The sequence below is a fragment of the Carcharhinus amblyrhynchos genome, unplaced genomic scaffold (assembly GCF_965287045.1).
Source record: "Carcharhinus amblyrhynchos unplaced genomic scaffold, sCarAmb.v2.hapA scaffold_54, whole genome shotgun sequence".
Classification (NCBI taxonomy): Eukaryota; Metazoa; Chordata; class Chondrichthyes; order Carcharhiniformes; family Carcharhinidae; genus Carcharhinus; species Carcharhinus amblyrhynchos.
The window spans coordinates 1,434,157-1,456,485 of NW_027649795.1; the positions used below are offsets into that span (position 1 = coordinate 1,434,157).

Genomic DNA, 22,329 nt, shown 5'->3' on the forward strand with positions numbered 1-22,329 from the left:
TCTGCTTTTCTGAGGAAGGATGCTCCTGCTCTCGAGGGAGTGCAGTGAAGGTTTGCCAGGCTGATTCTGGGGATGGCAGGACTGATGTATGAGAAGAGATTGACTAGGTTAGGATTGTTTTCACTGGAGTTCAGACGAATGAGGGGCGGATCTCACAGAGACTTATAAAATTCTAACAGGACTAGACAGGGTAGATGCAGGGAGGATGTTCCCGATGGTGGGGGGAGTCCAGAGCCAGGGGTCACAGTCTGAGGATTCAGGGTAGACCATTTAGGACGGAGGTGAGGAGACATTTCTTCACCCGGTGAGCCTGTGGAATTCATTCCCACAGGAAGCAGTTGATGCCAAAACATTAAATGTATTCAAGAGGCGGCTGGATATAGCACTTGGGGTGAACAGGGTCAAAGGTTATGGGGAGAAAGCAGGATTAGGCTATTGAGTTGGACGATCGGCCATGATGGTGATGAATAGCAGAGCAGGATGGAAGGGCTGAATGGCCTCCTCCTGCTCCTAACCTCTATGTTTCTCTGTATTTGTCTAAAATTGTACCCGCCTCTACTACTACCTCTGGCAGCTTGTTCCAGACACTCACCACCCTCTGCATGAAAAAAATTGCCCCTCTAGACCCTTTTGTATCTCTCCCCTCTCACCTTAAACCTCTGCCTCTAGTTTTAGACTCCCCTACTATAAGCCGGGAATCAAAACCAGGATCCTGGCGATGTGAGGCAGCAGTGCTAACCAATGCGCCACTCCTGTGATGCAGTGATAGCAATGTAAATCTGCTGCTGCAACAATGCAACTGTTAGATGGTGAAACAAACCAGCCCAAAGTTAAATCTCGAGTACATTCATTTGGTATGTATGTATGAGGACAGATTGAACAGTTCCAGTTTAAGGAGTGGCATGGTGGCTAGTACTGCTTCCTCACAGCGCCAGGAACCCCGGTTCGATTCCCGGCTTGGGTCATTGTGTGCGCGGAGTTTACAAGTTCTCCCTGGCACTGTGTGGGTTTCCTCCGGGTGCTCTGGTTTCCTCCCACAGTCTGAAAGACGTGCTGGTTAAGGTGCATTGGCCATGCTAAATTATCTCTGTGTACCCGAACAGGTGCCGGAGTGTGGCGATTTGAGGATTTACATAGTAACTTCATTGCACTGTTAACATAAGCCTTCTTGAGACACTTATAAATAAACTAATAACTAGAAGCAACAGATTTAAAACTGAGATAAGGAGGAACTACTTCTCATAGAGGGTGATCAATTTGTGGAACTCGCTGCCCTATAGCGCGGTGGAGTCTGAATGATTTCTAGATTACGATAGATTTTTGATTTATTATTGTCACATATATTGGGATACAATGAAAAGTATTGTTCCTTGCGCGCTATACAGACAAAGCATACTGTTCATAGAGAAGGAAAGGAGAGAGTGCCAAGAGTGTTACAATCATAGCTAGGGTGTAGAGAAAAATCAACTTAATGCAAGGTAGGTCCATTCAAAAGTCTGACAGCAGCAGGGAAGAAGCTGTTCTTGAGTCAGTTGGTACATAACCTCAGACTTTTGTATCTTTTTCCCGAAGGAAGAAGATGGAAGAGAGAATGTCAGGGGTGCGTGGGGTCCTTAATCATGCTGGCCGCTTTTCCCGAGGCAGTGGGAAGTGTAGACAGAGTCAATGGATGGGAAGCTGGTTTGCGTGATGGATTGGGCTACATTCACAACCTTTTGTAGTTCCTTGCAGTCTTGGGCAGAGCAGGAGCCCATACCAAGCTGTGATACAACCAGAAAGAATGTGTTCTATGGTGCATTTGTAAAAGTTGGTGAGAGTCGTAGCGGGCATGCCAAATTTCCTTAGTCTTCTGAGAAAGTAGTGGCGTTGCTGGGGCTTTCTTAACTATAGTGTCAGCATAGGGGAACCAGGACAGGTTGCTGGTGATCTGAACACCAGAAAAACTTGAAGCTTGATGTTCCTGTGTTCATGTCCTTCAAGAACAGACGGGGCTGCAATTTACTATTATCCAAAGCTGGCCCTGTTCCAACTGACTGTATTTGATTTGATCTCGAGCAGGTAATTCCCTCCTTTTCAATCTCCGTATTCTGGTCCCTTTGCCGACTGCATTCTTGGCTGGCATCAAGACTGCTGGCCCATTTACTTTCAAGATGCTGCCAGGGATATTCTACACCCATCTCATTTTCTGTTAGAGTGGTTCTGATGCCAAGCTGGGAAGGAAGCCACACGTGCCAAGCTAAGGGAGTAACTTTTAGCACATCGGAGCTGATTTAACCCTTGTAGCATGATTTCCCTAAAACAGTATGAATTATGACACGGTAGATAAGCGTCCAGACCAACGCCGTCTGCCAACTTTAACTATTTCTTTCACCTCCTGAAATCCAATCAGAGCGGCACGGTGGCACAGTGGGCTAGCACTGCTGACTCACAGCGCCAGGGACCTGGGTTCAATTCCCAGCTTGAATCACTGTCTGTGTGGAGTCTGTACATTCTCCCCCGTATCTGCATGGGTTTCTCCAGATGCTCCAGTGTCCCCCCACAGTCTGAAAGACATGCTAGTTAGGTGCTAAATTCTCCTTCAGTGTACCCGAAAAGGTGCTGAGGTGAGGCGACTCAGGGGATTTTCACAGTAACTTCATTGCAGTGTTAAAGTAAGCTTACTTGGGGAGCGGCATGGCGGTTAATGCTGCTACCTCACAGTGCCAGGGACTCGGGTTCAACTCCCGGCTCGGGTCACTGTCTGTGTGGAGTCTGCACATTCTCCCCGTGTCTGCGTGGGTTTTCTCCAGGTGCTCCGGTTTCCTCCCACAGTCCGAAAGGCATGCTGGTTAGAGTGCGTTGGGCCGTGCTAAGTTCTCCTTCAGTGTAACCTGAACAGGCGCTGGAGTGTGGCAACTAGGGGATTTTCATAGTAACTTCATTACAGTGTTAATGTCAGCCTTATTTTTAACACTTATAAACTTTAAACTTTGAAATGAAAACGGTTTGGTCTTAAGTTGAGGAGAATGAAAACAAGCTTGACTCTTCCCTAAATGTTCCCCAATTACTAACTGATTTGAGTTGATTTATTATTGTCGCATCTATTTGTACACTGTGGAAAGTATTGTTTCTTGTGCGCTATACAGACAAAACATACCGTTCATAGAGAAGGAGAGGAGAGAGTGCAGAATGTAGTGTTACAGTCACAGTTAGGGTGCAGAGAAAGATCAACTTAATGCAAGGTAGGTCCATTCAAAAGTCTGGCAGCAGCAGGGAAGAAGCTGTTCTTGAGTCGGTTGGTACATGACCTCAGACTTTTGTATATTTTTCCCGATGGAAGAAGGGAAGAGAGAATGTCCGGGGTGCGTGGGGTCCTTAATTATGCTGGCTGCTTTTCCCGAGGCAGTGGAAAGTGTAGACGGAGTGAATGGATGGGAGGCTGGTTTGCGTGATGGACTGGGCTACATTCACGACCTTTTGTAGTTCCTTGCAATCTTGGACACACACTCACTGAGCAAATTGATGCGTTGACTCACACTGCAGTGCAGAAGGAACATCAAGGGTAGAAATAATTTACGGATTTTAAAATCAACCATCCGGACCAAGGAAAACCTCAACTGATACTTGTGTTGTATGGTGAAATTGTATTCAATTTTAAGGGGTTCTGCTGCCCTGCTAACATGGCGTGCATGTGATTTTACCAGGGTTTATGAAAAGGGATGCATAATTACCTGACTGAGGTTCATGGCGCTCCCAAGTATAAATTTTAAATAATCAAAACTTAAAACCAATGTGGCAATATTTACTTTCAAAATTCATCTGCCGAACAGCTGATTTGAGTTGTATTTTTGGACCAGAATGTACGAGACACTAAACCTGTGCAGTAATTCCCCAAATTACGGAAATGTCCCTTGAAATGAATAAATTATAACTGGCTTATGCTTATCTCTCTCTCTTCAGGTACCATGGCAAAGAGCATGCTGGCCATCACAAGCTTGGGTCTTTGATTCTGCTTGACAAGGTACCCCAATGGTTTGTCTTTGCCTTCTACAGTACAGCTCACCACAAGTCCATCCCTCTCTGACACCTGCCATCAGGCCAGTGTTTACAAGTGGATATGCAAGGATTTACAAGTCAACACGCAACCTGTTCAGACATGTGATGAGCGCACCTTCCTTGGCCAGCATGTTCAATTTGAACCCCCGGTTTCTAGTTCCGAGTCAGGGGTACATCACAAGATTTCTACTGCACCACCAACACCTCTACTTTCTGAGGAGGCTAAAGAAATTCGACATGTCGCTACAATTCTCATCGACTTTTACAGATGCACTATAGAAAGCATCCTTTCTGGTTGTATCACAGCTTGGTATGGGCTCCTGCTCTGACCAAGACTGCAAGGAACTACAAAAGGTCGTAAATGTAGCCCAGTCCAGCAAAAAGTCTCACAACATCAGGTTAAAGTCCAACAGGTTTATTTGGAATCATGAGCTTTCGGAGCGCTGCTCCTTCATCAGGTGAGTCACCTGAGGAATTGCAACGCAACTAATTGTGCCACCGTGCCACCCGAGTTAATAAGCCTGGGATTGAGTTAAGAAGATAGATTGGAGAAGTCGGGATTCGGAGAAGAGAAGGCTGCAAGGAGATTTGATGGAGGTGTTCAGAATGAGAGGGGTTTACAGAGAGGGAGAAATTGTAAAAGGATCGGGGACGAGAGGGCACAGATTTAAAGGAATCTGCGAAATCGATAATGAGAATGCGCTCCCTGAGGGTGAAACGGGAGTAGGTCCAATCAACGCATTCCAAAAGCTGTTCTCTGAAAAGGAAGAACATGCAGAAAGGGACAAGGTGAAAGTATAGCTCTAAGCAAAATGCCCGTTCTGAGAGCTAGTGCAGACTCAATGAGTTGAGTTGTCCACTCATGCACGGCGGAAATTTTGCGTGCAGTGTCTAGGCGGCACGGTGGCACAGTGGTTAGCAAAGCTGCCTCACAGGAACCCAGGTTCAATTCCTGGCTTGGGTCAATGTCTGTGTGGAGCCTGCATGTTCTCCCCATGTCTGTGTGGGTTTCCTCCAGGTGCTCTGGTTTCCTCCCACTATCCAAAGATCTATATCTGTTTCAAGAAGACAACCATCATCCCGGTTCCTAAGAAAAAACGAGCAGCGTGCCTTAATGACTATCGGCCGGTCGCTCTGACACCCATCACTATGAAGTACTTTGAAAGGTTAGCCATGGCATGAATCAGTCCAGCCTCCCAGGCTACCTAGATCCACTACAGTTTGCCTACGCCGCAACAGCTCCATAGCAGACACCATCTCCCTAGCCCTGAACTCAACGCTGGAACACCTGGATAACATAGACACCTAAGTCAGATGCCTATTTATTGACTACAGCTCAGCCTTCAACACCATTATTCCTACGAAACTCATCTCCAAATTCTGTGGCCTGGGCTTCAGCACATGTCTCTGCGACTGGATCCTGAGCTTCCAAATCTACACTTCCTCCACAATCATCCACAACACCAGTGCCCCAGAAGGCCGTGTTCACAGCCCCCTACTATACTCCTTATACACCTCTGACTGTGCGGCCAAATTCTCCTCCAATTCGATTTTCAAATTTGCTGATGACACTACCATAGTGGGTTGGATCTCAAACGATGATGAGACAGAGTCCAGGAATGAGATCGAGAATCTGGTGAACTGGTGCGGCAACAATAATCTCTCCCTCAATGTCAACAAAACAAAGGAGATTGTCATCGACTTCAGGAAGCATAAAGGAGAACATGCCCCTGTCTACATCAACAGGGACAAAGTAGAAAAGGTCGAGAGGTTCAAGTTTTTAGGTGTCCAGATCACCAACAACCTGTCCTGGCACCCCCACGCCGACACTATAGTTGAGAAAGCTCCACCAACGCCTCTACTTCCTCGGAAAACTAAGGAAATATGGCACATCGGCTATGATTCTCACCAGCATTTACAGATACACCACAGAAAGCATTCTTTCTGGTTGTATCACAGCTTGGTATGGCTCCTGCTCTGCCCAAGACTGTAAGGAACTACAAAAGGTCATGAATGTAGCCCAATCCATCACGCAAACCAGCCTCCCATCCATTGACTCTGTCTACGCTTCTCGCTGCCTCGGGGAAAAGCAGCCAGGATAATTAAGGGCCCCATGCACCCCCGGACATTCTCTCTTCCACCTTCTTCCATTGGGATAAAGATACAAAAGTCTGTGGTCACGTACCAACCGACTCAAGAACAGCTTCTTCCCTGCTGCTGTCAGACTTTTGAATGGATCTACCTCGCATTAAGTTGATCTTTCTCTACACCCTAGCTATGACTGTAACACTACATTTTGCACTCTCTCTTTCCTTCTTTATGAACGATATGCTTTGTCTGTATAATGGGCAAGAAAAACAATACTTTTCACTGTATGTTAATATATGTGACAATAATAAGTGAAATCATATCAAAGATGTGTGGGTTAGGTGGATTGGCCATGCTAAATTGCCTCTTCGTGTCCAAAGATGTGTGGGGTCGGTGGATTGGCCATGCTAAATTGCCCCTTAGTGTCCAAAGATCTGCGGGTTAGATGGGTTGCCATGCTAAGTTGCCCCTTCATGTCACAGGGATTAGCAGGGTAAATACGTGAAGTTACAGGGATAGGGTCTGGGTGGGATTGTGATCGGTGCAGAGCCGACGGGCTGAATGGCCTCCTTCTGTGCTATCGGGATCCTCTCATCAAATCCGTATTCGAAAGCTGTAAGCATTGGCAGACAGAGATGCATTGGTCCATTTCCGTGAAACCGAGTCGCAGCATCTTCCCACTGAACCTCATCTGACAATAAAATGTCAGGAAACCCTACATTTTGGACCCTCCTTGACAACAGTAATGCTTCACGGCACACAGCAAAATGCACAGTGAAAGAATCGGGCTGTCGCACAATGCACTGAAGTTCTGTTTCAGGTTAAGGTTGCCATGCAGAGGTTCCCAGGTCTGGGTGGCAAATGCAACGTCGCCCAGAACGCTATACCCGCACACTCAGTATTTTCAAACACTAAAGAAACAGCTGGCACTGTCCTGGTTTGCACAGTACTCGACAGACAAACAGGAAAGCGATTTTGTTTCGAGAAAAACATAATCAGCAAGCTCTCACAGGTTGCCACAGGTACACTGGCTGCACAGTTAACCCTGCTTTTCTCATCTGTCGCCTCATTCCAGCTTGCTGTGTTTAAAGGAACACACATGATTGAGTTACTGTATTCTGCATGGAACAGTCCACTCGGGAAGGCGGGCTCCACTGTCCCCGCCAGATAGCTGGGAATGCAGGATCCCAGACACACATCCTCGGCTGCCTGTCAAGTCTGGAAGCCCAACCCACCGGTGATCTCATCAGAGTGTTCAGCGAGCGTGTCAGCAGGAGTCTTCAGTTCTCCAGTTGAGCTGTTGCCTAAGACATCTATGGAGCTTTGAGTCTTAACCTGTTTCGCCGCTGCTTGTTGCGTGGACGACTGGTGGCTTTTGTACCATGCCCATACAGTCAGGAGCGTGTTGTACATTATTTCCTCCTCCCACTGACCCCGCTTTACTGGAATACGTCTTGTGTTTTATGGGGGTTTGATCCGAGGTGCCAAAAGATGAGTGAACCTTGAACAGGTAAGCAGGCGTTTTACTTACTTGGAACATTCTGCCGTTTGATAAACTAGGTTGGGATTTCCCATGCAACCTGATCTCGACTGACTTTATTCGATGCAGAGCAAGGAAGGGGGGGGGGGAATAAAGGGCCTCCATGTCTAATCCACACAAAGTTTTCTGCACTTGCGAACATATTCATTCAGCACTGGCTTTTCTGGATGCCAATAATTACACAGGGCTGCCTCTTTAACTCTACGGGAGCTGGAAGACCCTAACCCAGCAGGAAGTTTCTCTGTGCATCTAACTCCTGGCAATCAGTTTTATAATCCACAAAAATAGGGTCGCAGTAAAAGTCTGGCTGAGAACGAAAGCAGAAGGAGGCAAAGATAATTTGATTTGTGAATACTTTTCGCGCTGGTTTATCGGAATTGATAAACTGATCTGGTGTTAATCCCTGCTCCTAATCTTGGCACCCGGGTACTACTGCATCCTGTCAAAGGTCATCTTTCCCTTGGTCTGAAAACATCGCCTCTCCCATCATCAAGACGCGGCTGGATACGGCGCTGGGGGACGAATGGGATCAAAGGTTATGGGAGAGAAAGCAGGGTTAGGCTGTTGAGTTGGACTATCAGCCATGATGGCAGTGAATGGTGGAGCAGGCTTGAAGGGCCGAATGGCCTCCTCCTGCTCCTATCTTCTGTGTTCCTATGTTTACTGGAGAGAGAGAGAGAGCTCATGGCTGGTGCGATTTGTGAAATTGCCCAATTTCAAACAAGCCCAGCTCGTGTACTCAATCCACTTCCCTCGACTGCCCTTGTCCTCTCAACACCTGGATAAGCAGAGTCAGGAACTGTGAGATTGCCTCATTTTTAGATGGAGGAAGGGTACTGGGTAGAACTGGATTTATTTCGACTGCCATCCAAACACTGAAATGGAAAGTACAACCTTTTGAACACGAGGGTCAAAGATTTGGTTAAATTGGTTATGAGCTCTGATAATTTTGTGTGTGAGGATGTGTGTGTGTGTGTGTGTGTGTGTGTGTGTGTGAGAGGATATGTGTGTGTGTGTGTGAGAGAGAGAGAGTGTGTATATGTGTGTGTGTGAGAGAGAGAGAGTGTGAATGTGTGTGTGTGAGAGAGTGTATATGAATGCGTGTGTGTGTGTGTGAGAGAGTGTGTGTGTGTGAGACAGAGTGTGTATGTGTGTGTGTGTGAGTGTCTGTGTGTGTGAGAATGAGTGTGTGTGTCTGTGTGAGTGAGAGTGTGTGTGTCTGTGTGAGTGAGTGTGTGTGTGTGTGTGAGCGAGTGAGTGAGTGTGTGTGTGTGTGTGTGTGTGAGAGAGAGAGTGTGTGTGTGTGTGAGAGTGAGAGTGTGTGTGTGTGTGTGTGTGTATATATACATGGTTGGTTGGGTGGGGGGAGAGAGTGCGGGCAGGAGAAATAATATTGTTGAGATATTCTGCCAGCAGACATGTTGCTGATGCTTATCTTGCTTGTGTGTTCAACTATCTCGGAATTAATAACTGCGTTCCTTGGATCCAGCTTAAGTGAAATCCCGGTTGCACAGTGGGTTAGCACTGCTGCCTCACAGCGCAAGGGACCCGGTTCGATTCCTGGCTTTGGGTCACTGTCTGCGTGCAGCTTACACATTCTCCCCGTGTCTGCGTGGGTTTCCTCCAGTACTCTGGTTTCCTCCCACAGTCCAAAGATGTGCAGGTTAGGGGGATTAGTCATGCTGAATTGCCCCTTAGTGTCCAAGATATATGGGTGAGGTGGATTGACCATGCTAAACTACCCCTTAGAGTCCAAAGATGTGCGGGTTAGGTGGATTGGCCATGCTAAATTGCCCCTTGGTATCCAAAGATGTGTAGGTTAGGTGAATTGGCCATGCTACATTGCCCCTTAGTGACAGCAGGGGCTAGCTAGGGTAACGGGGTTATGGGGATAAGGCCTGGGTGGAATTGCGCTCAGTGCAGGCTCGATGGGCTGAATGGGCTCCTTCTGCACTGTAGGGATTCTATCCTGATTAAGGCAGAGAAAGCGAGAAATTTGTAAACTCAGAAGAGAAAAAAAAAATGTGTGCAGACAGACTTAGCTATTTAACATCAATTGTGTGAACTTCAAGGAGAGGTAGAGGCGCTTGGGATTATTTGTAAACCGAGAGCTGCCTCATAAACGTTCTGCTTGTTTAGCTTACGACAATGAGGAAGCCTGTTCTTTTCTGTAAGCCCGTTTCAATTGCCAGATCAAGCTGCCTGCCTGTAACTCAAGTGATCCCTTGCTTCTCTCTCCTTTCCCTTTATTAATTCTCTCTTCCCATGCACCGCAGAGCACCGTCGCTTTGCAGTAAATTACCAAGAGCTTAATTCTTACCTTTGGTCGGATTCACCTGCTTGTCAAGAATAAAAAGCACAGGATAATACTGTGCCTCTCTCTCTCTCTCTATATCCCTGGCATGCTGCTGAGTTCATCCTTTATTACTCAGTCTAACAATTAATCTGCTTTTGCCAAAGAAATTTCCTCGGTGTGCATGTGAGAAACGAGGTTGTGGTCTCAACACGCTTTTAGCAGCTGGGTAATTTTGTACATTGTTGGCTTCTGCCGTGTAGAGCTGAGGTTTGGAAGGAAATGTGTTGGAGAAAGGACCTAACACAGCACGTGAACTGTAGTTGTTACAGCACTGGTCTCCCCCCCACCCCCCACTTTTCCTTCCCCTTTAATATTTATGCGCCAAACTTAGATCATTTCACCGTTTTGCTGAGTATTCTCGCGGAGAAATTAGCAAGCTGGGCTTTTTTTTTGCGGTGTTAAGCACCGAATGTTAATGGATTTGCGGGAGATGGTTTGTATCCCAAACAACAGATGCTGTGCTGACACTTGCGTTGGAGTTGGAGGGGAGAAAATGGGAAGTGCGTGAGACTCATAAAGAACCAAATAATGTCGAGGGGCCAGTGGGTGACCAGTTGCGGACCTCCTCAGGCACAAAGGCTGCTCATCCTTGACTTACCATCTGAGCCACCTTACTCGAAAAAAACGGACAAGTTGTCCCAGTTTCCCCCAAGCAAACAGTGCCCCACTCCCCCCACCCGTGAAACGGCACAGATGTCCCGACTGCCAAGTTTGCGAAGCGCGCGCCTCTTCCCCCCCCCCACTTTTTTCTTAAAGGGAATGAAAGAGGTAAAACTGCAGTTTGCAGGAAGCTCTGGGACCAGGGGCACATATCGATTTAAACAGAGAAAAGTCCCAGTGAAACAAAAGGGGTGCGATAGTGAGAACGATTGGCACACACATCGCCAGTGGAGCCTTTCAGCGACTGAACCGGCAAGGAGGATTAAGTCATATTGTGCGAAAAGCCTAACCTTTGGCCTCTATTTATCTCCAACCAACCCTTCCATTCCACCACCACCTCCACTCCCCCAAACCTTCCAAAAAAAAAATGAAATGTTACTAAGCACACACACTGGCTAACAGAAACACTCTCAGCATTCTGCTTCCACTGTGCATTCAAGACAAAGAGATGGAGACTCTTAAATGTACTTAGCTGTGTGGTAATCCTGCTATTATCCAGCTTCTAGATCTGGCCACACAACACAAGAAACACGGAGTGTTTATGAAGAACGGGAGGCAGTCTGGATGTGCAATTATATTCCTACGTTCCAGAGCAGAATGGTACCTCTGCCCCAATCTACGTTTGGCAATTTACAGCTCATTGTGCTCAACATGACAAAGTTTAATTTTTATACATCCCATATTCAATGATAATTACAGGACAGTAACACAAAACACAAAAGAAAGGTTGCATGACCAACCAAACAGAAACAGGGCTGGTGATACAATTACTGGTGACATTAAAGGTCTAATCAGAGTTGTTTCCATGGAATTGTACAATCCCTCCAGTGCAGAAGGAGGTCATTTGGCCCATCGAGCCTGCATCGACTACAATCCCACCCTATTCCCGTAACCCCACATATTTACCTCCCTAACCCACCTCCGCCCGAAACTAGGGTCAATTTAGCTCCAATGGGGCACAACTGTGCTGGAATAGATTCTGCAGGCAGTAATTTATGACTGATTTGATTTGACTTGATTTATTATTTTCACATGTATTAACATGCAGTGAAAAGTACTGTTTCTTGCAAGCTATACAGACAAAGCATACCGTTCATAGAGAAGGAAAGGAGAAAGAGCAGAATGTAGTGTTACAGTCATAGCTAGGGTGTAGAGAAAGATCACTTAAGATTTCATTTGACTTATTATTGTCACGTATTAGTATACAGCGAAAAGTATTGTTTCTTGCGCACTATACAGACAAAGCATACCGTTCATAGAGAAGGAAAGGACAGAGTGCAGAATGTAGTGTTACAGTCATAGCTAGGGTGTTTAGAAAGACCAACTAAATATATCATTTGATTTATTATTGTCATTGCATTAACATACAATGAAAAGTATTTTTTTGTGCGCTATACAGACAAAGCATACCGTACATAGAGAGGAAAGGGGAAAATGCAAAATGTAGTGTTACATGTATTAGCACACAGTGAAAAGTATTGTTTCTTGTGCGCTATACAGACAAAACATACTGTTCATAGAGAAGGAAGGGGGAAGGTGTATAATGTAGTATTACCATCATAGTGAGGGTGTAATGAAGTTTTAGGAGCATAGAGCGAGAGTAAATGATTGAATTAGAAGGTATGCTGGGCACAGCTCACAAGAAGTCGCCTCGCACCCAGCGCCATCTTGGATACTGAGTTCGCATAACAGAGTTGTGACGATATTGTAATGGTGGCACAATGATCAGCACTGCTGCCTCACAGCACCAGGGATCCGGGTTCGATTCCCGGCTTGGGTCTCTGTCTGTGTGGAGTCTGCATGTTCTGTTCCCCCCATGTCAAGGTGGGTTTCCTCCGGGTGATCCGGTTTCCTTCCGCAGTCTGAAAGATGTGCTGGTTAGGGTGCTAAATTCTCCACCAGTGTAACCCGAACAGGAGTGTGGTGACTAGGGGATTTTCACAGTAACTTCACTGCAGTGGTAATGTCAGCCTACTTGTGACACTAATAAATAAACAAAAAAAAACCAAAACCAAAACATGTTCTGAGCTGCTGATCTTCATTTCTGCTTTGGGTCTTTGCAATTTATGCTCAATTCTTTGCCCTCCTGCTTTTCCGTGCTAACTGGGGCTTTGACTTCTTCCAAAAGCTGCTATTGTAAATCTGAGCTTTGGTTTCATTTTAGCCTCGAAGCTGAGAATACTCTCTGCTGTATACACGCACACTCAGAAAGGTCCACCTGTATCAGGGTTACATATACATGGTGGCACAGTAGGTTAGCACTGCTGCCTCACAGCGCCAGGGACCCGGGTTCGATTCCCGGTTTGGGTCACTGCCTTTGCGGAGTCTGCACGTTCTCATGTTCTCCCCCGTGTCTGCGTGGGTTTCCTCCGGGCCCTCCAGCTTCCTCCCATAGTCTAAAGTTTTTTTTAATTCATTCATGGGACATGAGTGTGATGACTTCAACCAGGCTAACGAGATTGGCTTGCCAGAGTACGAACTACCTGATGACTCCCCCTGTCGGGAGGGCAACCTCCTCGTGAACCTGCCCCCAGGCCTGGCGAGGCGCACCATCAATAGGTCCAGGCGGTGGGCGATCGACGGGGTAGTCCATCCCAACTATCTGTCCCTCTACCACAGCTATATTCGCGGCCAGGTATCCCTGGAGAGGGAGCATGCGTTGTCTACGGGTGCAGTTGACCCCTGACCCAGCAGGGAGCAACTGGAGAGCGAGCTGTGTGGTGTAAATAAAGTAACTTGGTGATGGGACTTTTGCCTCCGTGGAGTTATTACACACTGAGGCTCCACAGAAGCTGGTCAGCATTTATTGCCCATCCCTGGTTGCCCTTGGAGGGCAGTTAAGAGTCAAACACGTTGCTGTGGCTCTGGAGTCACATGTAGGCCAGACCGGGTAAGGACGGCAGATTTCCTTCCCCAAAGGGAACCAGATGGGTTTTTCCGACAATGGGTCATCAGTAGATTCTTAATTCCAGATATTTTTTATTGAATTCAAATTCCACCATCTGCCATGGGTGGGATTCGAACCCGGGTCCCCTAAACATTAGCTGAGTTTCTGGATTAATAATTTAGCGATAATGCCACTAGACCGTCGCCTCATCTTAGATGTGCGGGTTAGGTGCATTGGCCATGCTAAGTTGCCCATTAGTGTCCTGAGATGCATAGGTTAGAGGGATAAATATGTGGGGTAAATATGTGGGGTAACAGGGATAGGGTGGTATGGTTGTCGGGGCAGACTCGATGGGCCTAATGGCGCCGTAGGGATTCTACAATTCTTAGAACGTGACTGCAATAAATTCAGAAATAAATAGGCGATTCTGCAGCAGCCAACAGTGAGCTTTGCACAAGAAACACACTAGTATGCTCGAGACATCCAGGGCTCTGTGGTAAATTTCAGACCAGATTGAATACTTTAGGGATTAATTACAGTGTCAAAGCAATTGCAGCAGATCTGTTCAAAGGTTAATCTAAGGCAGCCTGATGGCGCAGTGTTCTGGTGTGCCATGCATTACTCTCAAGAAGCCATGACATGCTTTATCCATCCTCCCCCCAACCCCCATCACAAACCATTCACCACATGTCAAGTCCCTAGGTTCTAACTGGGACCATCTGTGGATGATAGTGATCAGAAAATGAGCTGTTTTTTTTAAGAATCCCCCTCACCCTTGGGAAGAGAATCACAGAGTCCCAACAGTGCAGGAGGAGGCCTTTTGTCCCACCGAAACCGCACCCAGGCCCTATCCCCGTTACTCCACATATGCACCCTACTTATCCCTCTAAACTTCACATCTCGGGACTCTGAGGGACAAATTTAGCATGGCCAAAGCACCTAACCCGCACATCTTTGGACTGTGAGAGGGAAGCACAGCACTTGGAGGAAACCCACGCAGACATGGGGAGAACGTGCAGACTCCGCACAGACAGTGACCCAAGCTGGGATTTGAACCCGGGTCCCTGGCGCTACGAGGCAGCAGAGCTAACCACTGGGCCACCGCACCACCCTTATCCATCAACAAATGGTTTCAGTGTTATTTTTCCCAGTTCTGTACAATGTTGAGAGAATCACTGAATCCCTACTGTGCAAAAGGAGGCCTTTCGGTCTATCGAGTTTGCACCGACCACAATCTCACCCAGGACATATCCCTGTAACCCCACACATTTACCCTAGCTAGTCCCCCGACACTAAGGGGCAATTTAGCATGGCCAATGCACCCTAACCAGCACATCTTTGAGACTGTGAGAGGAAACCAGAGCACATGGGGAGAACATGCAGGCTCCGCACAGGCAATGACCCTAGCCAGGAATCGAGCCCGGGTTCCTAGAGTAGCAGTGTTAACCACCGTGCCATTGCCAGGGATGTGGAGTTTTTCCAGCATTTCCTGATTTTTTTCCCCCAAGAAAGGATCACCTGACAAAAAGCAGAATGTATTGATTGGAGGGAAGTGGTTACTGCAAAGCACAAAGCATCTAATGGAAAACATTCTTTACAGTGACACAGTGGTTAGCTATGATCACCACTGTGTCACCGTGCCTCCCCGAGGGAAATATATAGAAGGGACAATCAACCTGGGACAACACTTGTATAGTTTCAAATTGTGCAGTTGCCCCAGCGGGCTGTGTCAGCTGAGAGCAAGGAACAATTCAATTTATTGCCCATCCCTAATTGCCCGAGGGCAGTTAAGAATTAATCTGGAGTCACATGTAGGCCAGACCGGGGTAAGGAAGGTAGATTTCCTTCCCTAAAGGGGCATTATTTGATTTGATTTAGAGTCATTGAGGTTTACAGCATGGAAACAGGCCCTTCAGCCCAACTTGTCCATGCTGCCCTTTTTTCTCAAGCCCCGGAAGCATTCCTAGTAAATCTCTTCTGCACTGTTTCTAGTTTAACAATACCCTTTCCAAAGTAGGGTGACCAGAATTGAACACATAAGAAATCAGCTGGCAAAAAGCAGAATGTATTGGTTGGAGGGAAGTGGTTATTCCAACACACAAGGCGTCTCATGGAAAGCATTCTTTACAGTGGCACAGTGTGCTCACCACTGTGCCACCCTTGGGGAAATACATAGGAGGGACATCAACCTGGGGGAACACTTAAACACTTTCAAACTGTGCAGCTACCCCCAGGGGACTGTGTCAGCTCAGGGCCAGGAGCAATTCACTCAGGGAGTGACTTGTGTGTGGGAATAACCCCATCACTTCGTAGGATTAAAATAAAAAATTCAACTCACTGCCTATGGTGCTTACCCCACTGGAAAAATACTGAGTGCAGAAAGTATTCAACTTCTTTTTGGCAAGGCCAAGAGTAGAATGTTAATTTTGCTTAGCACTGAGCTGCAGCCGCAACCTTCCGTCATCAGAACAACTTGCATTGTTTCAGACAGTACAGGAACCAATCTAACAATCACCATCAGAATTCTTTTTTCATTGGTGGTACATGGCATCGCTGGCTGGGCCAGCATTTATTGCCCATCCCTAGTTGTCTGAGAGCAGATGAGAGTCAACCACATTGCTGTGGCTCTGGAGTCACGTGCAGGCCAGACCGGGTAAGGACGGCAGGTTTCCTTCCCTAAAGAGACATTATTTGATTTGATTTGGAGTCATAGAGTCATAGAGGTTTACAGCATGAAAACAGGCCCTTCGGCCCAACTTGTCCATGCCGCCCATTTTTTTAACCACGAAACTAGTCCCAATTGCCTGTGTTTGGCCCATATCCCTCTATACCCATCTTACCCATGTAACTGCCTAAACACTTTTAAAAGGCAAAATTGTACTCACCTCTACTACAATCTCTGGCAGCTTGTTCCAGACACTCACCAACCTCTGTGTGAAAAAGTTGCCCCTCTGGACCCTTCTGTATCTCTCCCCTCTCACCTTAAACTTACGCCCTCTAGTTTTAGACTCCCCTACCTTTGGGAAAGGATATTCCCACTTTCTGTGCCCCTCATTATTTTATAGACCTGTATAAGATCATCCCACAGCCTCCAACACTTCAAAGAAAAGAAGTCCCAGTCTATCCAGCCTCTCCTTATAACTCAAACCATCAAGTACCAGTAGCATCCTAGTTAATCTTTTCTGCGCTCTTTCTACTTTAATAATGTCCTTTCTAATAGGATGACCAGAACTGTACACAATATTTTAAATGTGGCTTTACCAATGTCTTGTACAACTTCAACAAGACATCCCAACTCCGGTATTCAATGTTCTGACCAATGAAACCATCTGATTTATTATTGTCACATGTGTTAACATACAGTGAAAAGTATTGTTTTTTGCGTGCTATACAGACAACGCATACCATTCATAGAGAAGGAAAGGAGATAGTGCAGAATGTAGTGTTACAGTTATAGCTGGGGTGTAGAGAAAGATCAACTTAATGTGAGGTAAACCAGATGAGTTTTTCCGACAGTCATCAATGGTTTCATGTCAGCAGCAGATTCTTAATTCCAGGCATTTTTTATTGAACTCAAATTCCGTCATCTGCCGTGGTGGGATTCGAACCTGGGTCCCCCAGAACATTAGCTGAGTTTAGAGATTAATAGTCTAGCAATAATACCACTCGGTCATCACCTGCCCTTAGAATGCGCACAGATGAATATGTGTGGAACTGGGACAGGTCCGAATGAAAATTGTTCCCTGGGTGTTGGGGTGGTGGTGGGGGAGAATGGCTTCTTCCTCTGTGGAGAAGTAAGCCTGTCTGCTGAGCTGAGCTGAGCTGAGATTCCATTAGAAGGCCACAAGGCGAGCAGCCGATTCCGTAATGAAATGAGGATGGCCCAGTTTTAGCACAGGTCAGTGCACAGACTTCATCTTATCACGGGTCACTGTCCTCCAGCTGTAAACGTTCCGATGCATCATTAGGATAACAAATCGTAGGTCAGACGGCATTCCCAGTAGGAAGATTAATAATCTTTACCGTTTGAAAGTAAAGGCGCACATCACAGGCAGGGAAGCTCACTATTGTAAAAGCTATTGAATTTTCCACAGCGAGGTGAACAGTTTTGTGTCAAAAAAAGCACTCCATATTTTGATTTGATTTACTACTGTCACGTGTATTAGCATACAGTGAAAAGTATTGTTTCTTGCGTGGTAAACAGACAAAGCACACCGTTTACAGAGTACATAGGGGAGAAGGAAAGGAGAGGGGGCAGAATGTAATGTTACAGTCATAGCTAGGCTGCAGAGAATGATCAGCTTAATGTGAGGTAAGTTTTGATTTGATTTAATTTCTTATTGTCACGTGTATTGGCATAGAGTGAAAAGTATTGTTTCTTGCGCACTATACAGACAAAGCATACCGTTCATGGAGTACAAAGGGGAGAGGGAAAGGAGAAAGTGCAGAATATAGTGTTACAGCCACAACTAGGATGCAGAGAAAGATCAACTTAATATCTCATTTGATTTATTACTGTCACATGTATTAGTAAAAAGCATTGTTTCTTGTGCTATACAAAGCATACTGTTATTAGAGAAGGAAAGGAGACAGTGCAGAATGTAGTGTTATAGTCAAAGCTAGGGTGTAAAGAAAGATCATCTTAATATTTGATTTGCTTTATTATTGTCACGTGTATTAACATTCTATGAAAAGTATTGTTTCTTGTGCGCTATACAAAGTATACTATTTTTTGATTTGTTATTGTCACAGATATTAGTGTGGCAACTTGGGGATTTTCACAGTAACTTCGTTGCAGTGTCAACTTGTGACACTAATAAATATTTAAAAAACGTGGTGGGACCTGCCCCTTTAAGATTTATCCGGGGCTATATGGGTCTATACAGCGGCTTTTGTTGCTCTTGGCTGTGTTTTACCCGCCCACCATTGACATTCGCCAAGTTCCAGGAAAATCGCACCCTTGGTCACATCTTAAGGATCCAACAAAAAAAATGCATCAGTTCCCAAATAGCTAAAAACACCACAGGATGTGGTACTAAGCTATCATGGCCAGAAGGTCCCAGGCATTGGGTCTTCATCAGAGAATCCCTACAGTGCAGAAGAATGCCATTTGGCCCATCGAGACTACACTGGCCACATTCCCAATCAGGCCCTATTCCCATAAATCCACATAACCTCCTGACACTAAGGGACAATTTATTATGGCCAATCCACCTAACCTGCACATCTTTGGACATTAAGAGGCAATTTAGCATTGCCAATCCACCTAACCCATACATCTTCGGGCACTAAGGGGCAATTTAGCATTGTCAATCCACCTAACCCACGTATCTTTGGACACTGAGGGGCAATTTAGCATGGCCAATCCACATAACCTACACAGCTTTGGATCCTGGTCCATGCTGTGTTAACTAATCTAAACTGGAGTACTGTTTTCTTTTATGTTAGGAAGTTAGAAAGGATACCTGAGCTCCAAATTAAAAATTTAAAGTTTACTTATTAATGTCACAAGTCGGCTTACATTAACACTGCAATGAAGTTACTGTGAAAATCCCTTAATTGCCACACTCCGGCCCCTGTTTGGGTACACTGAGGGAGATTTAACACGACCAATGCACCCTAACCAGCATGTCTTTCAGACTGTGGGAAGAAACTGGAGTTTCTGGAGGAAACTCATGCAGACACAGGGAGAACGCACAGACTCCACACAACAATGACCCAAGCCAGGAATCAAACACAAGTCACAGAGTCACAGAGGTTTACAGCATGGAAACAGGCCCTTCGGCCCAACTTGTCCATGCTGCCACCTTTTTGTTTTACCCCATAAGCTAGTCCCAATTGCCTGCGTTTGGTCCATATCCCTCTATACCCATCTTACTCATGTAACTGTCTAAATGCTTTTTAAAAGATAAAATTGTACCTGCCTCTACTACTACCTTGGCGCTGTGAAGCAGCAATTAAAGCTAAAAGATAAAGTTAAAATTAAGTTAAGTTGAAGTTTATTTATTAGACACAAGTAAGGCTTACATTAACACTGCAATGAAGTTACTGCGAAATTCCCCTAGTCCCCACACTCTGGCGCCTGTTCGGGTTACACTGAGGGAGAATTTAGTACCTAACCAGCATGTCTTTCAGACTGCGGGAGGAAACCAGAGCACCCGGAGGAAACCCACGTAAACACAGGGAGAACGTGCAAACTCCACGCAGACAGTGTCCCAAGCCGGGAATCAAACCTGGGTCCCTGGAGCTGTGAGGCAGCAGTGCCAACCCACTGAGCCACCCAAGTTGAAAGCAGGACTGAATTTAATGACAAAATGCAGGCTGGCAGTTTGTAGAAGGGATCCACTTTTTGCAGCACGGCCAATCGCCAGTTATTTTGAAATCAGTGACAGGGACACTTGATAAATTAGAAGGAGCCAAGGCTAACAGATCCCTGGAGACAGATAGCTTGTTGCCTGAACTAATGAGAAAGACGAGGGAAGACATTTGTAAAGCAGAGACGATCGCCACAAAAGAATCATTGCTCACTGGGGAGATTTCATGGGACTTGGAACAAGCAGATTAGCAATCCCGATGGCCCACATGCTGTCCTAATTTGCCGTTTCCCCCCCATCAATGATGAATTATCTCATCTAAGTTGATGCAGCGACTGGGGCACATTAACAACGCTTGAGAGAGAGCGAAACACAGCTAGCTGATCTGCTCCATTCTTGACCAGTGATCCTTGCTGGGGAGTGTACAGACCAGAACAAAACCAAGCCGCTGACACTTGCTGCCGCAGTACGCCCAACAAGTAGGGGTCCATTGGGTGAGATACTAGACCTCATGGGATGATAAGGGGTGGCATGGTGGCCACAGCGGGTTAGCAATGCTGCCTCACAGCACCAGGGACCCAGGTTCACTTCCAGCTTTGGGTGACTGTCTGTGTGCAGTTTGCACATTCTCCCAGGACATCAGACCAAGAGCAGGAGAATGGCCCCATGAGCCTGCTCCGCCATTCAATAAGGTCATGGCTGATCTTTTTTGTGGATTCAGCTCCACTTACCCGCCCGCTCAACAAAACCCTTAATCCCTTTACTGTTCCTCCCACAGTTCAAGAATGTGCAGCTTCGGAGGATTGGCCATGCTAAATTGCCCCTTAATGTCCAAAGATGTGTGGATTAGGTGGATTGGCCATGCTAAATTGCCCCTTGATGTCCAAAAATGTGTGGGTTAGGTGGATTGGCCATCCTAAAGTGCCCCTTAGTGTCCAAAGATGTGCGGGTTAGGTGGATTGGGCAGGGTAAATTGCCCTGAGTGTCTCAAAAATCTATAGGTTGAAGGGATTGGCGATGCTAAGTTGCTCCATTAGTGTCCCAAAGATGTGCAGGTTAGGTGGATTGGTCACGGTAAATTGTCCCTTAGTGTCCAAAGATGTGTGGATTAGGCGGATTAGCCATGCTAAATTGCCCCTTAGTGATCAAAGATGTGGATTGGCCAGGGTAAATTGCCCCGAGTGTCTCAAAAATCTACAGGTTGAGGGTACTGGCCATGCTAAGTTGCCCCATTAGTGTCCAAAGATATGCAGGTTAGGTGGATTGGCCATGGTAAATTGCACCTTAGTGACCAAAGATATGCGGGTTAGCTGGATTGGCCATGCTAAATTGCCCCTTAGTGAGCAAAGACTTGCGGGTTAGGTGGATTGGCCATGCTAAATTGCCCCTTAGTGTCAGGGGGTACTAGCAGGGTAACTCACTAAGTGAGGTTATGGAGATAGGGCCTGGGTGGGATTGTTATTGGTGCAGATTCGATGGGCCGAATTGCCTCCTTCTGCACTGTAGGGATTCTAATGATTACCCACCAATAGGGAGAAAGCGGAGAGGATGAAATTGAAATTAAATAAGGAATATATAAAATTCTGTCATTTATGTTTTTATACACACACATATACGATCCCTTAGGTCACACTCTTGAGCACAATTCAAAAAGGTACATAAAATTACACTGTGTAATTATTTGCATTCGCTGTTTAATATATTAATGAAATACAGACATGAAATTCCTTTGTTCTGCATTTTCAGAGAGCATTGATACCTCTTTATTTACACGGTGTAATTCCAAGGTTAAAAAGTAAATGTTGATTCTAGGCTACATTATTAGTCAATGTTTCACTGAGTTTTACGGTACAATTTAACCTCAGGGTTCCATTACCATTTCAAAGTAAAAGGGAGAACATGCCCCTGTCTACATCAACAGGGACAGAGTAGAAAGGGTCGACAGCTTCAAGTTTTTAGGTGTCCAGATCATCAACAACCTGTCCTGGTCTCCCCAATGCCAACACTATGGTTAAGAAAACCCCATCAACATCTCTACTTTCTCAGAAGACAAAGGAAATTTGGCATGTCAGCTATGACTCTCACCAACTTTTACAGATGCACCATAGAAAGCATTCTTTCTGGTTGTATCACAGCTTAGTATGGGCTTCTGCCCAAGATTGCAAGAAACTACAAAAGGTCGTGAATGTAGCCCAATCCGTCACACAAACCAGCCTCCCATCCATAGACTCTGTCCACACTTCCTGCTGCCTCTCACCTAAAGGAGGACCACTCCAAAAGCTTGTGCTACCAAATAAACCTGTTGGACTTTAATCTGACCTTGTGAGACTTCTTACTGTGCCCAATCCAGTCCAATGCCAGCATCTCTATACCATTGGGAAAAGCAACCAGCATAATCAAGGGCCCCACAGGCCCCGGCCATTCTCTCTTCCATCTTCTTCCATTGGAA

At 46.0% G+C, this 22,329-nt stretch overlaps 2 protein-coding genes across 3 annotated transcripts in view; one reads left to right on the forward strand and one right to left on the reverse strand.

Annotated features, from left to right (window-relative positions):
- The window catches only part of LOC145337639 (ADP-ribose glycohydrolase MACROD1-like), a 792,171-nt gene that overhangs the window by 520,908 nt on the left and 248,934 nt on the right, over window positions 1-22,329 (reverse strand). The window lies entirely within an intron of this gene.
- LOC145337635 (leucine-rich repeat transmembrane protein FLRT1-like) overlaps window positions 7,427-22,329 on the forward strand; it is a 167,531-nt gene continuing 152,628 nt past the window's right edge. For both annotated transcript variants that reach the window (XM_080182442.1, XM_080182441.1), the window contains exon 1: window positions 7,427-7,633. The gene's annotated coding sequence lies outside the window, so the exon portion shown is untranslated. The remainder of the gene's footprint in view (window positions 7,634-22,329) is intronic.